Here is a 12,360-nt window from a genome sequence, read left to right on the forward strand (position 1 = left end):
TCTTGTGGGCCCGCATCAAACATGCGGTATAAGGGGAAGGAGCATCTTTACTAACATTCACATAGCACGCAGTATCTTGGAAACTTGTGACATGGATTTCCGAAAAGTTGCCATGTTGCAGGTAGACTTTGAAAAAGCGTTCGACAAGGTGTGTCATGACGTCCTTTTCAAAATACTGGAACATGTAGGAATGGGAAAAACAATTCTAGATGGGGTAAAAATGGCCTACCGGCAGTGCACAACTCAATTCATTATTAACGGGAACCTGACCTCTCCTGTCGATGTGCATGCGTCAGTGCGTCAGGTCTGTGCTCTGTCGTCACTCCTGTTTGCGCTTTACCTTGAACCTTTGTGCGTAAAAATCAACCAAAGTCCTCTCGTGCAAGGTTTTTGCCTTGAATCCTGTGAGGTTAAAGTAATAGCTTATGCCGATGATGTCGTCTTTTTTTTTTGTAATAACCAAGATAGTGTTAGTTAGGCAATGATCATTACGCAAGAATATTGTGATATGACGTGTAGCGCAGTCAACTTTAAAAAGTGTGTTGGGCTATGGCACGGTGAGTGGATTGAAACCCCGCATATCTTTAACAGCATTGCATGGTCAACAGAACCGGCATCTTATCTCGTAGTACCCTTAAGCAATTATAGAGATAGTAACGGGTATTGGGCTGAGCGAGCTCAGACAATGCGCGCGCAAACGGCAAAGTGGGAGAGCCGTAGCCTTTCTATCTTCGCGCGCGCAACAGTTTGCAATGTCTTTCTGGTCTCAAAACTTTGGTATATCATGCAGGCCATCTCTTGCGCTCGACTAAATGTTCAAAAGTTTCACCGCATTTTTGCGGTCTTTGTCTGGCAATCAACTTTTGAGAGGACGAGTAGGAGCAACTTGTTTAGGAAAGTTCAACAGGGAGGGCTGTCACTCCCACATCTATTTGTGAGACAACTTGTTTCCCGTTTCTTGTTTTTAAGGGATCAGGAGGACCCGTTTATCCGCACCTTCTTGCAGCATACGGTCGCAAGTGCTTTACCCAACTTCGTAGTGTCGTCAGCGAATGTGACCCGTTACTCGGTTAGTCTCTTTTTGAGAGAAGTTGTTTTCACTTGTCGTTTTTTAATGACGCATTTTTCTATTCAATTTTTGGCAGCAGTGAACCGCAAAAAAACTCTCCTGTGACATTATCGATTGTCTGTTCCCAGAGCCGATGTATAGATCTTTGTATAAAGTCGGCTCCGGACATGGTGTACTACGGAGAGTGAAGAAAATGCCAGTGCCTGGTGCTGTGAAAACGTTCTTTTTTAAACTGCATACTAATACACTCCCCGTTAAAACATGGATGTTAGAGAAGGTTTTATTTTTGCCGTGGGGTGCGGAATGTTCATTGTGTAAAAAACCAGAAAATATTGAACACGTATTCATCGACTGTTGGGACGCCGTTTTCTTTTGGGATGTCTTGCAGCGTACCCTAAAAAAAAGACCTTCCGATAATGGCAGGAGGAATCCGCTATCTTGATGTGAAACCTGATGTTTTACCATACGATTAGTTTTTCCTTCTTGGTTTACATAGCATTTGGAGAAACAGAATGGATGTGAGAAATGCAGATGTTAATGCAAAATCGGTGGGCAACCACTTTGTAGAACACGTGTGCAAACTACGCGAAGTTTTTGTTAAGCTGGAGTATGATGATGATGTGATCACTGTTATGAACGAACTATCTGTATTAAAAGTTCACAAAAACGTAACCGCCAGCTAAAAGCGCGGCGGTTTTATGTATGTTCCTTTTCTTTCTCAGCCCTGAGGGCTGATTGTGTAGTACTTGTTTTGTTGTGCCCAGACGGCAATAATAAAAAAAAAAGCCGCGGTGGCTCAGTGGCTAAGGCGTTGCGCTACTGAACACGAGGACGCGGGTTCGATTCCCGGCCGCGGCGGCCGCTTTTCTGATGGAGGCGAAAAGCAAAAACGCCCGTATGTACGAGATTTCGGCGCACGTTAAAGCCCCTCAGGTAGTCAAAATTAAAACCGGAGCCCTCCACTACGGCGCGCCTCATCGCCTGCATTGCGTCGGCGCGTTAAACCCTACAATCAATCAATCACTTTATGCACCCCTCCGTCTAACGACGATGACCACCATACTAGTCATCATAAATAAGTGCACGTCCGCTCGCTTCTGGGTTGTTTCATCTGTTGTGGGGCTTGATTTTGGATAGCTCCGCGTTCCCCCATCGTTGTCGTTTCGACAGAGGGGTAGTTGACTTTTTCTTATGCTCGAGCCGAAGCTACAACCTCTGCGTAAAATTGTTATGCTATGTTCAGACTACACTCTTAATCTGGTTCCACGTAAGATCCACTTAGTAACTGGAACTTTTTTGCAAAAAAGTTCCAGTTATATATTTGGAACCGTGTTCCACATATCCTGAAAATTAAGTGGAACAGTTCCTCACATATTTTTGCAACTAAATTATGTGGATCGGTGTTCCAAATAAAAGTATGCGGATCACTGTTCCAAATAAAAGGGTAGTTTAAGTTACTGGAACATTGATCCATGTAAAATGATTATGGAATTTATCCGGTGCGCCGTTCCAGGTACCTTCAGGCCAGCTGTTTATATAAAACGGTGTTCCTATAGGCATTGGGAAGTTGTCTATGGGACTCCACTTTTCCAATATTTCTGCTTTCCTGTCGGTAAACACCGAGGTCATATGCCAGGCTGGCGGATGCATTGGTATCAGCAGGAGACCGCGAGCACCATTTTAACACAGCCTTGATATATGACCCGCAGTGATACCAACAATTTGAAAGCAGAAACCATCGCACCAGTGTGGTCCCTGACAGTTCCCAACAGTTGCCTATCGGAGCACAGTTCTATATAAAAGTTGGTCTGAGGCACCTAGAGCGGCACACAGTCTTTGGCTTCACCCGCAGAATCCTCTTCTGACTTTCAGCTGCATGTAAAAGAAACAATATATTGCATTGAAATACGCACGAAACCAACTATTATGACTCATACGCTGCTTTTCAATATACTATACAACTTTATTGGGTTTTAGTATGGATACATTTCAGATTTTAATAGCTGTCTATTTTAAATTGCACAGAAAATGACCAACGTACAAGGAATAAATACCATAACGATAACACTAGGCTCCAAGTGGCATTTTCACATATTCACCTTTACTCAAAAACATGGTTAATAAAGACGGTATTAGGGGCAACTGCTTCACAAATAAATATACGTGTGCGTCTACCGCGGCACTGACACAGACATTATACAAGAGTGAGCATCAAATATGCTGTCTTATCAGATAAACCAAGGTAATTCAAAGGCGGAATGACTCATTGCGCTTGCCATACTATGTTTACGCATAACTGTTTGGGAAAATGCAGTTTGCTATTAAATTGTAGGGAAAGGCCTAAAAACAAGCCATACACGGTTGTATTATCACAAACCTACAACAGTGCAGTGCAAGAGTTTAGGAAAACAACGCTCGAGCCAAGATTAACGATAAAACATTTTGACACGAGAGGTCACATGTAGCAGTATGCCACCATAAAAACATGATTATTAAAGATAGTAGTTTCCTGACACCAGACGTAAGTGTAACATCAATCTATTTGTAGGCAAAATAGACTTTATGAGCGTCCTGAAAAGGCCTGACTTAAGGCACGTTACTTGCCCAAACAATTTGTAGTTGTTTAAAATAATTCATCCCAAGAAATCTCACAAAAGCCACCGTGAATCTTACATAATTTTGCAAACCAGGTAGCTGGAAGCATGTTACACATATTAAAATTTAACAAGCAGACTAATCATATACGTCATCAATTCAAGCGGGAACAAGTCAGACATCCTTAAGAAGCAAACAAGCCAGCGTTTAATCTTACAGGTGACCAGTTTTACAAAGCAGACTTGAAAGCATTTTTTCCAGCCTCAACATTTTACCTTAGGTGAAATTCATAGTTGCGTGCTATAAAAACCCTCCCGTCTTGCTATCAGTGTAATTGTGACCAAAGCCCTGCTTCTGCCAAGCAAGAAATGCAGCTTTGTTCAAAGAAGAAAACTTGTTCAAGCCAAATACGCACATTTTGAATTCTTCTAGGTCATGGGTGTCAGCTCATATCCGGTACTAAAATTTATCAATGAAGGCGAAAGCCATCTGCGTAAATAATCACTGTCACTTTTGCATCAGCAGCAGCACTGCCATGAAAGCAGCAGCACTGCCATGAAAAAAAATATCATGAGCTACACTTGAATAATAAGGACGTTACAATGCGGTGCCATGAACTACATTACCACCCACTATAGATTCAAAGGCAGCCTGCGCATTGTGCCAATGATGAAAAATAAGGCATGACTTCAGTGTTCAGTTGACATGAAACTTGCATGTGCCAGTAACTTAAACCTCTTCATCTGATTTCACCCCCTTCATGCCTTTCAGCTGACCTCCTTCATGCCTTTTAAGAGATACTTTAACCTCTACCAATAATTTAAAATCCCAAGTAGAGCTGAACACTTCAAGTATTTCAACAGAGACTCCAACTTAAATGACACCAGGCCACTGTCAAACTTCTCATGCTTTCCAAGAACTCCCTGCAAAAGTCCCAAGAACTCTTCAAAGGCACACAACCATATGAACATGATGACACGATGAAAAAGATGACATATGCAGCGAAGAGGATGACCACATCCTGACGTGACAATGCAGGCGGCGAATCCGTGATGTGTTTCTTGCGGGCAATATTGATGCCGCCAGTCCCTTCTCTCAGAATAACTGGGCCTCGAGAAGACTTACTGCTCACCTCATGTACCTTCAAGGAAACAAGAAAATTTTGTGACATGGTTGGTTTAAATGAGTGAGTTGCTTAGTCCCTTTCATTAATTTAAAATCAGTGATTTCTTGGGTTTTTTTCTGGGAGTGCTGCTAAAGGTGAAAGTGCGCTAAACAATATCACCACAGACAATCAATGAAATTGCCCTGATTCTGGAAAGTATCCCACTTTGATGCATCGGTATCCTTAATATAACGTTTTTTATCCTGGAGAGGTTTCGTTTATTAATCAAATAATAATTACTATAATCACCTTTCGGCATTATATTTTACACACCTTCTCTCTGCAAAAAATGTTCTCTGTACTGCATAATGTGCTCCCTAGAATGCTGTAGTGAGGCTGGCTTAATATAACTTACAGCTAAACGATGTTTCTACCACAAAGAAATAAATGGCCAGTCACAAGAAAATCATAAATATCGCACTGTGGCAGAAATTTTTTGTGGCATTATTTCCACCTAAAATATTTCCCTATCGATGTGTATTCCTCCATGGTGCGTAGTGGTACGAGCCAGAAGTTGAGCTGACTAACGCTGAACTAGGCTGTTGCACAATGTTCTTATAAATCACAACTATAGCACATTTTATTGCAGACATCACTTCCTGTACTCTAAACAATTCCCTTTAAAAATTACCCCTTATTTAACCACCTATCAAAATCCAATGCAAGCATTACTCATGCTACGCCTGTATTTGGGAGTATTATTGGTGCTACGGGCGTATTAAAAGCGGGAAATTTAAATCGTCAGTTGCCACCGTATTGTTGTAGCAGCAACCACGTTGGGCGTGTCCGTCACAGCAACAACTGTCAAGGTGTAAAAGCTAAATATTTACAAAACTAAAATACAAAATAGTGGTTTTTTTGGCCACTGTTGGAGCATCCGTAATAGGCGGAATGTGAACACAATGGCCAATATTGGCGTTCACTATAACTTCTTAACACTGAGATTTTATTAGGACGAACAGACCCAGAAATTGAGTCTCGCAAAAACAAAATGCCAGCTTACCCAACCAAAATTAAGACCCGGGTGTTTCTGCCAGGGCAGTCTCGAAGTGCACTTCCAGGAAAGTTTCGCTAACGTGTTCCGAAAAGCTCCTACTGTCACCTTGAGCCACAGGCCAAGCTGTCACTGAAAAGAAGTTTCAAACCATTAGTTATAAAGAAACTACCAAAAAACGCGCCATGAAAGACCCAAAAATGGCAGTGCGTACTTACTTGTAGAATGCAATGATTTCATCCCGTGCAAGAGCTTTAATGTGTTGCCTTCTGATGATACACGTCCAAGAAGGGGTCCAAATACAATTAAAATGGCCATATGCATTCCATGTACCACTGTTTTAGGTCTACCTTCGCCCTATTGCCTAGAAAATAAACAGTACAAAAATATCAGAGAATAAATTTATGCCTCGCTTTACCCAGGGAGCACGAGAAAATATTGAACAATGTCTGATTCGTTCCACGAAAGTAGAATGCCTTTTTTACAGCGGAAGCCCTGGTAATCTTTTCTTACTAAACAAAAATATAAAAATATTTGAACATACTTTAAGCTCACCTGTCCTTGGTCTATGAGAACTGGTGAATATCTGCACAATATGCACGACTCAAAAAGCACTCTTTTGTGGCTTATGAGCTCCACAGGGCATTCATAATCCGCCACACTCTCCCCGACGACCCTTCAGCATGCCAAAGATGTCTTCAGCCAGTGAATGCCACAGCCATGACTTCGCAGGAGCATGTAAAGAAAGGAAATAATTTGTTTTCATTTTTTTTTTTGCAGAGGAACAAAACATTTGTCGCAACCTATCAGCGGAGGGCCAAATGTCTCCACAGTCAGCCATATACTCTTTCTGAACAGGTCATAGAGTATGAATACAGAATGTAGCAATCTGCTTTTGCAGTATAATTTCTACGTTCAAAGTAGAACAGAAATGGATTAATGTTTGGTGCACATCATGATGCAACAACTTTGCACCCGAGCGTTTTGAAAATTATTCCAACTCTCGAGCTGCCACTGAGATTGATAGCATAAAATGGCAGGAATGTATTATTTTTAAACTTACTTTGTGACGTTAAAACTTCTAATAGTCCACACGTGAGTTTTATGGGTAATTATTCTGAGGTCTCATGTTACACTGACATCGACAGCATAGAAACGGCACCACACTTTCTGCGTGTTTCCACCTGCCTTCCCCTCCACAAAAGGAACGTTTTGTTACTACGCTACTGCTCAGACAACCACTTTCCCTTGCATTTCACTACACGTCAGGGAGCCAACTTAAGTTGACTAGTGTAAATCGAACATCTGAATTCATCGAAGGCATTGGAAGAAACCGGGAATAACTACACACACAGCACAGATAAACGTACGCAGTGCTGCCGCTAACGCCTTGAACGCACATTAACATTAGGCGGAATAGCGTGATTAGCACAGTAAATTTATGGCTCTCAGAAGACCAACACAACGCAATTAACACGGAAGTTTGAAAATACCGATAAGTCCAAAGACAGACGCTCCGACAAAAATGTTGTGCAGTGTGTGCGCGTGAGACAATAGCGTGCGACTAACCCGAGAAGATTCAGTACCGCTGACAGGTACAGCAACCGTCAATATACAACTAAGCAACACCACACCATAAGCGGACATGCAGACTCGAGAAATGCGCGCACCAGCCACTTTCTAAATAGCACTAGCTAACGTACGCAGCCATAAATGTCAAGCCGACTCCGACCCACATACACACAAGCTTAGGTGAATAATTCGGCCGCAAACGTTTCTCGTATCGAAGAGGAAGCGGAGCGGCACGTTTATCGGACGCAGTGATGAACAAGTCAAAGAACAACCGTTACCAGAACATAAATAAGCAGCACTGACCTTTTTTGCGCCTCCCGGCAAAACTTCACTTCGTCGAAGAGTAAATACAGCCCGAGGACATGAAGAAATCCGCAGTTTGACGCAACAACCAAACCACCAAACTGCCAGTCTGACCGACAGTTAATTTAGTACATCAGGCGCATAACGCGAGCAATCGAGAAAACCGCTATAGAAGGCCACTGGTGGCGCTGCATGCGGATGAACAAAAACTAGCTTCCGTAAACGTTGAGACGTAGGGGCGCTGCTGTCGTTAAAAGTGTTCACGCAGTCCCGTTTTTCCCTCATCGTCGTTGTACCCGTTACCGTCCCACTATACCATGCATCAACGCAAGCGGCGCTGCCTTGTATTCTTTCCTCCATGCTGTCAACGCATGCGCACGGCATGCCGCACTGAAGTGGCGGTTGTTTCGTAATCGTTTCGGCCAACGTTTTCTTTCTCCGTGCCTTTGGCGATGCACGCCGTGGCCAGTGACCAGTCCGCAGAAGAGATCACAAGCTCGGCACCCTTGATCGCTTATGTTTGCTTCGGAAAATGGGAGTATAGGCCTCTAAGCGGACGTCTACGCTGCTCTGAGGCTGGAACAAAGAGCTCAGATATTAGCCAATTTAACACGTTAGTTGGGCTGAAGTTGTTTCTCTCCGCGGTCCGTGAGCGCGTGCGGTATGTGTGCATAAACTTTGATGACCGCTTTATTTCTTTCTTTGCAGTGAAAACAAAACGACGCTTCTTTATTGACTGCGTTCTCTTGACAAGTCTTTCCAATACCAATAATAAATACTGCGACGCTCTTTGATACCCACGTTATAGAAAACTACTTCCGCATAGTGAATCCAGTGTGAATACTCGCTAATTAGCGAGTAATAATACATCTGCCCGTTTTCCAGCAGTTTTTCATCATGAACACCAATAGTGCAGGAAAAGAGCAACGGGGGGACCAGCAGGAGAAGGCAAGTCATTCGGTGAACTTGAATTACTACGGCAAGTAACAACATTAGGGTAACACTGCGAATTTTCGCGATACTGCAATGCATAATTTGAAATAAGAATACCATTTCAGTATAAATATATAGAATGTAAGGCAGATGCCGCGGGGTAGATTTAGTTCTCCGGGTTTTGTGTCATTCTCCTCCTGCAAAGAGGCTTTCGTTTTTGCTTGTGAAAATTACTAGCCGGGACGAGACAAAATACAAAAACTAACTTCTAAGCATATAACGGCATGCGTAGCATGATGTGTGTGGTGTAAAATGTGACGCAGTCGGTTACCATTATGTATGTACCCCATCACAACAAAAGTAACGTGGACTAAGTACCATTGAGCGCGTACTACACAACAGCGAGATGATGACTGAGTGTTGAACATAAACTGCCGTTTCTGCGACGCTTTGTAAACAAAATGCATAAAATTTAATGGCCTCAACAAGTATTTCGTAATGAAGATGTTCACAAAAGCACCACGAATTCTTCAGCGCTATAGCAGCTATGGCTTTGCCCGAACGGCATATGGGGAAAGGGAAGACGTTTAGTCCTTCTCAAATTGAAGTCACTGGTAATTTTGTACTTGACTCCTCAAATTAGAAAAATACGATGTTCACGAAAGCGGTTTGGGTGCCGCAGAACACCTGGAAATGGGTTCCTGCAATTTCTTCTTTTGCGTAAGATATCCTCCTCTCGACGTTTTGAATGCTTTGTACGCCGTTGACAAAAAAGTGGGATTTCGTTTTCTGTCAAAGGACGTCACTAAAACTACAGCTTAGCCGTATTATGAAAGTTAACTGCTGCAAGGCAGTATCATAGATGTCGACGAAGTTCATTAAATTTTATGTGCGGTTTGCGCGTGTTTATTAAACGCGCACGTGCATCTTGGGTCAAGAAGCACCTAATATATATGCGGTTCATTGTTCCAGTTGATGCATGAAAGAGTGCATACTTCACTGCCGTGCACGAGTTATGTGGAATAAGACAAGAGCAAAAAATATACAAACGCACTCTCCCCAACCGTTTACTGGGACATAAGTGGAACAGTAACCGGAACCGCCGACATCGCATGACCCCATTTCTTCGGTTCCAGATAAAAACCACGAACATAAAGAAAAGAAGCTGACGGTTCCAGATAAGATCCACCTATATGCCTTGTTCCAGTTATTCTTTCGTTCGGATCCACATAAAATATATGGATCACCCTTTTTAACTGGAACTTATATGGAACCAGATTAAGAGTGTACCGACGTAACAGGCATATCGTGCGCTATGGACGTAAAACAACGGTGTTCTACGCAGTTCGGTTGGCTGAGGCGTGATATGACGTCATTATTTAAAGATATTACGACAGTTGCGACAACAGTCTGAACCCGGCCTTACGTGGCGGCACGACAGATACGAGGCGAACCAAGGTAGATCAGGAGCGATCTATTTACACTGTGTATGTGCCGGTCATCAAAGAGTCCGCGCAGGCTGGGCGCCTCACAGAGCTTCGTCATGCTTCGTCGTCGTCGGAGGCTGTGACCGCAGAGCTACGCGCCACTGCCCTCTTTATCGTCGTCTAGTGACAATGTTTTCTTAATTAACAGCCCTATGGACGCATTTCAATGAAAACATTTACTTATTTGCAACGACGTCTTTACCACGTCCAACGTAGTTGTGTAAGCACACAATGTAAAGAGAATAAAAACTATACTCCTGTGATTTGTGGCAAATCCATCAATTCGCGGTCACTCTTATTTCAAATTAATACTGAATAGTTCAGTTTTCTTGCTCGCTTATGGACCCATCAAGGTGCCATTTGGCTTCTCAAAGCAAGTTCACAGACGTCTTTGCACGGAGTCCTTTTTCCGTCAAGCTTCCGGCGGGAATGTCATGTAGTTTGTAACTTACTACGGATGCGGCACTTCCCGTTGGAAATACCTACCGGCGAGAAAATGATATACCGAGGGCGCAGTCTTATGGCCACAGCTGTTCTCTATTGGATCCATTTCGATTATATAATTGCCCTAGAAATACCCCTTGTAAGACTTGATTTGTAACAGTATAAACTAGGGACCGAATGACTGCAGCTTTCCGTCGAAAGTGAAATAACGTTTCTGGATTTTTAATGTACAGCGAAGGCATCAGTGCCATTTTTTGTTAAAGGGGCCCTAAATAGGTCGCGATTTTAAGCACGCTATCACTTGATACGCGTTATTCCCTTCCCTTTTTTACATGAGAAGTCTTATTAAAATTCAACGGAGCTTTGACGTAGATTTCTTTGCTTGTGACGTAGCCTCTATAACGCAGCTGGTGCTGAAGACTACAACGCCGCTATTGGTGGGTTCCGTCAAATGCTGCAGCCAATCAGCGTTTCCGGCTCTGGATGAAGTCGCAGGTGTTTTCGGAGGCTCGGGCGGCGTCTACGATAGTGACACTCTGGCACTGGGTATCTTTGTAGGGACGAATGTCGATCGTCGCCATCCGTCACACAAGCTTAGCTGAGTTTGTTGATATAGCGCGTCGTTTACAAGATATGGATAACGCTGACAAGCACGGCGCGTCTTCTGCAGGCAGAAACGCTACGCACGCGACCGCGGCAAGCATCTGTCTTCACGGTGGACATGGACCGCGCACGAATCGGCAGACACCGCAGCAGCTAAAACTCGTCTCCGCCTGCCAGATCCGCACTATTACTGAAAATCAGTTTACAAATGAGTGAAAAGGGATGAGAGTGCGACGAAAGATTGTGCTGGGGATCGTCGTCGGCGCGGCTTCATGAAGTGGTGACCCCTGCGGCGATGCTGTCTTTTTTGCGCGACCTGTTCCCCGCGACCGCGCCGCATGCAAGAAACGCAAGCGGGCCACTAGTCGGAGGTGGAAATCTTGAGTTATTGTCGTGATGGATCATGTTGTTCTTGAAGCCCTCCTTCAAACGCTCGTTTTCCCTATGCTAGAACTGGCGGGCCATTGCTGACGCCAAAAGCAGTGCCACGCAACCCGTAGTAGGCGGAGTATACGCGCCGGCTGCAAAAAATAAACAGCCTGACGAACCTCTGAGCGGAGCCAATGGCTGCGCGCACCTCGGACCGCAGGCACCCTGACAAGTGTCTCTAGGTCGTATTGGGCTCCACCTTATCAGCTCGTAGCGTCCACATCGCTTTGAGGCGCGAGGAAAGGGTGACAGCTCCAGGCCTTATACCCTTCGCCAGCCTATTTAGGGTTCCTTTAAAAATGCCAAAACAACTCTTCAATTTTTACTGTCAAAGATGCTACGAACTGGGCAACCTGCAGGTTCATGTCAGAAAAACTACTTTTTCCAAGTTACATATACTCGAAACAATCTATAAGTCATTGTGAAGATCTGTGGGAAATAAAAAAAAATGAAAATACTGCAGAGGGTACCTTTGCGCACACACTTATGAATCCCTTTCTCTCTCTTTTTGCCCTAATTGGCGAAAATTGTTTCCGCAAAAGTGAAGTAGCTTTATTTCAACTAAGCCTCTCCGTTTTTTTATGTCGCTGTTTCTTTAGAAACTCCGCGAAATCCTTTTTGTAAAAGGCAAAGGGGCAAAACATATCAAATGTCGCCAGCAGGCACTGGTTTCCTTGTGTTCACTACTCAAAAACAAAACTTACGGCTTGGCATCGGATGCTGTTAGTATTTCTTGTTAGAAACATTTGCGAGAAGAAAGTCATAA

The 12,360-nt window shown here is 43.6% G+C and overlaps 1 long non-coding RNA gene across 1 annotated transcript; it reads right to left on the bottom strand.

Moving 5' to 3' along the window:
• Window positions 1-3,044: 3,044 nt before the first annotated feature.
• Window positions 3,045-9,914, bottom strand: LOC144154937 (uncharacterized). Its single transcript, XR_013319482.1, has 5 exons — window positions 7,699-9,914; window positions 6,379-6,547; window positions 6,042-6,187; window positions 5,833-5,955; window positions 3,045-4,805 (listed from the first exon to the last, which is right to left on the bottom strand). It is a non-coding gene; the product is annotated as an uncharacterized LOC144154937 (long non-coding RNA).
• Between the last annotated feature and the right edge of the window lie 2,446 nt (window positions 9,915-12,360).

Source organism: Haemaphysalis longicornis, unplaced genomic scaffold, assembly GCF_048455015.1.
Source record: "Haemaphysalis longicornis isolate Haplotype H1 unplaced genomic scaffold, Haemaphysalis longicornis Haplotype H1 scaffold_1, whole genome shotgun sequence".
NCBI classification, from domain to species: domain Eukaryota; kingdom Metazoa; phylum Arthropoda; class Arachnida; order Ixodida; family Ixodidae; genus Haemaphysalis; species Haemaphysalis longicornis.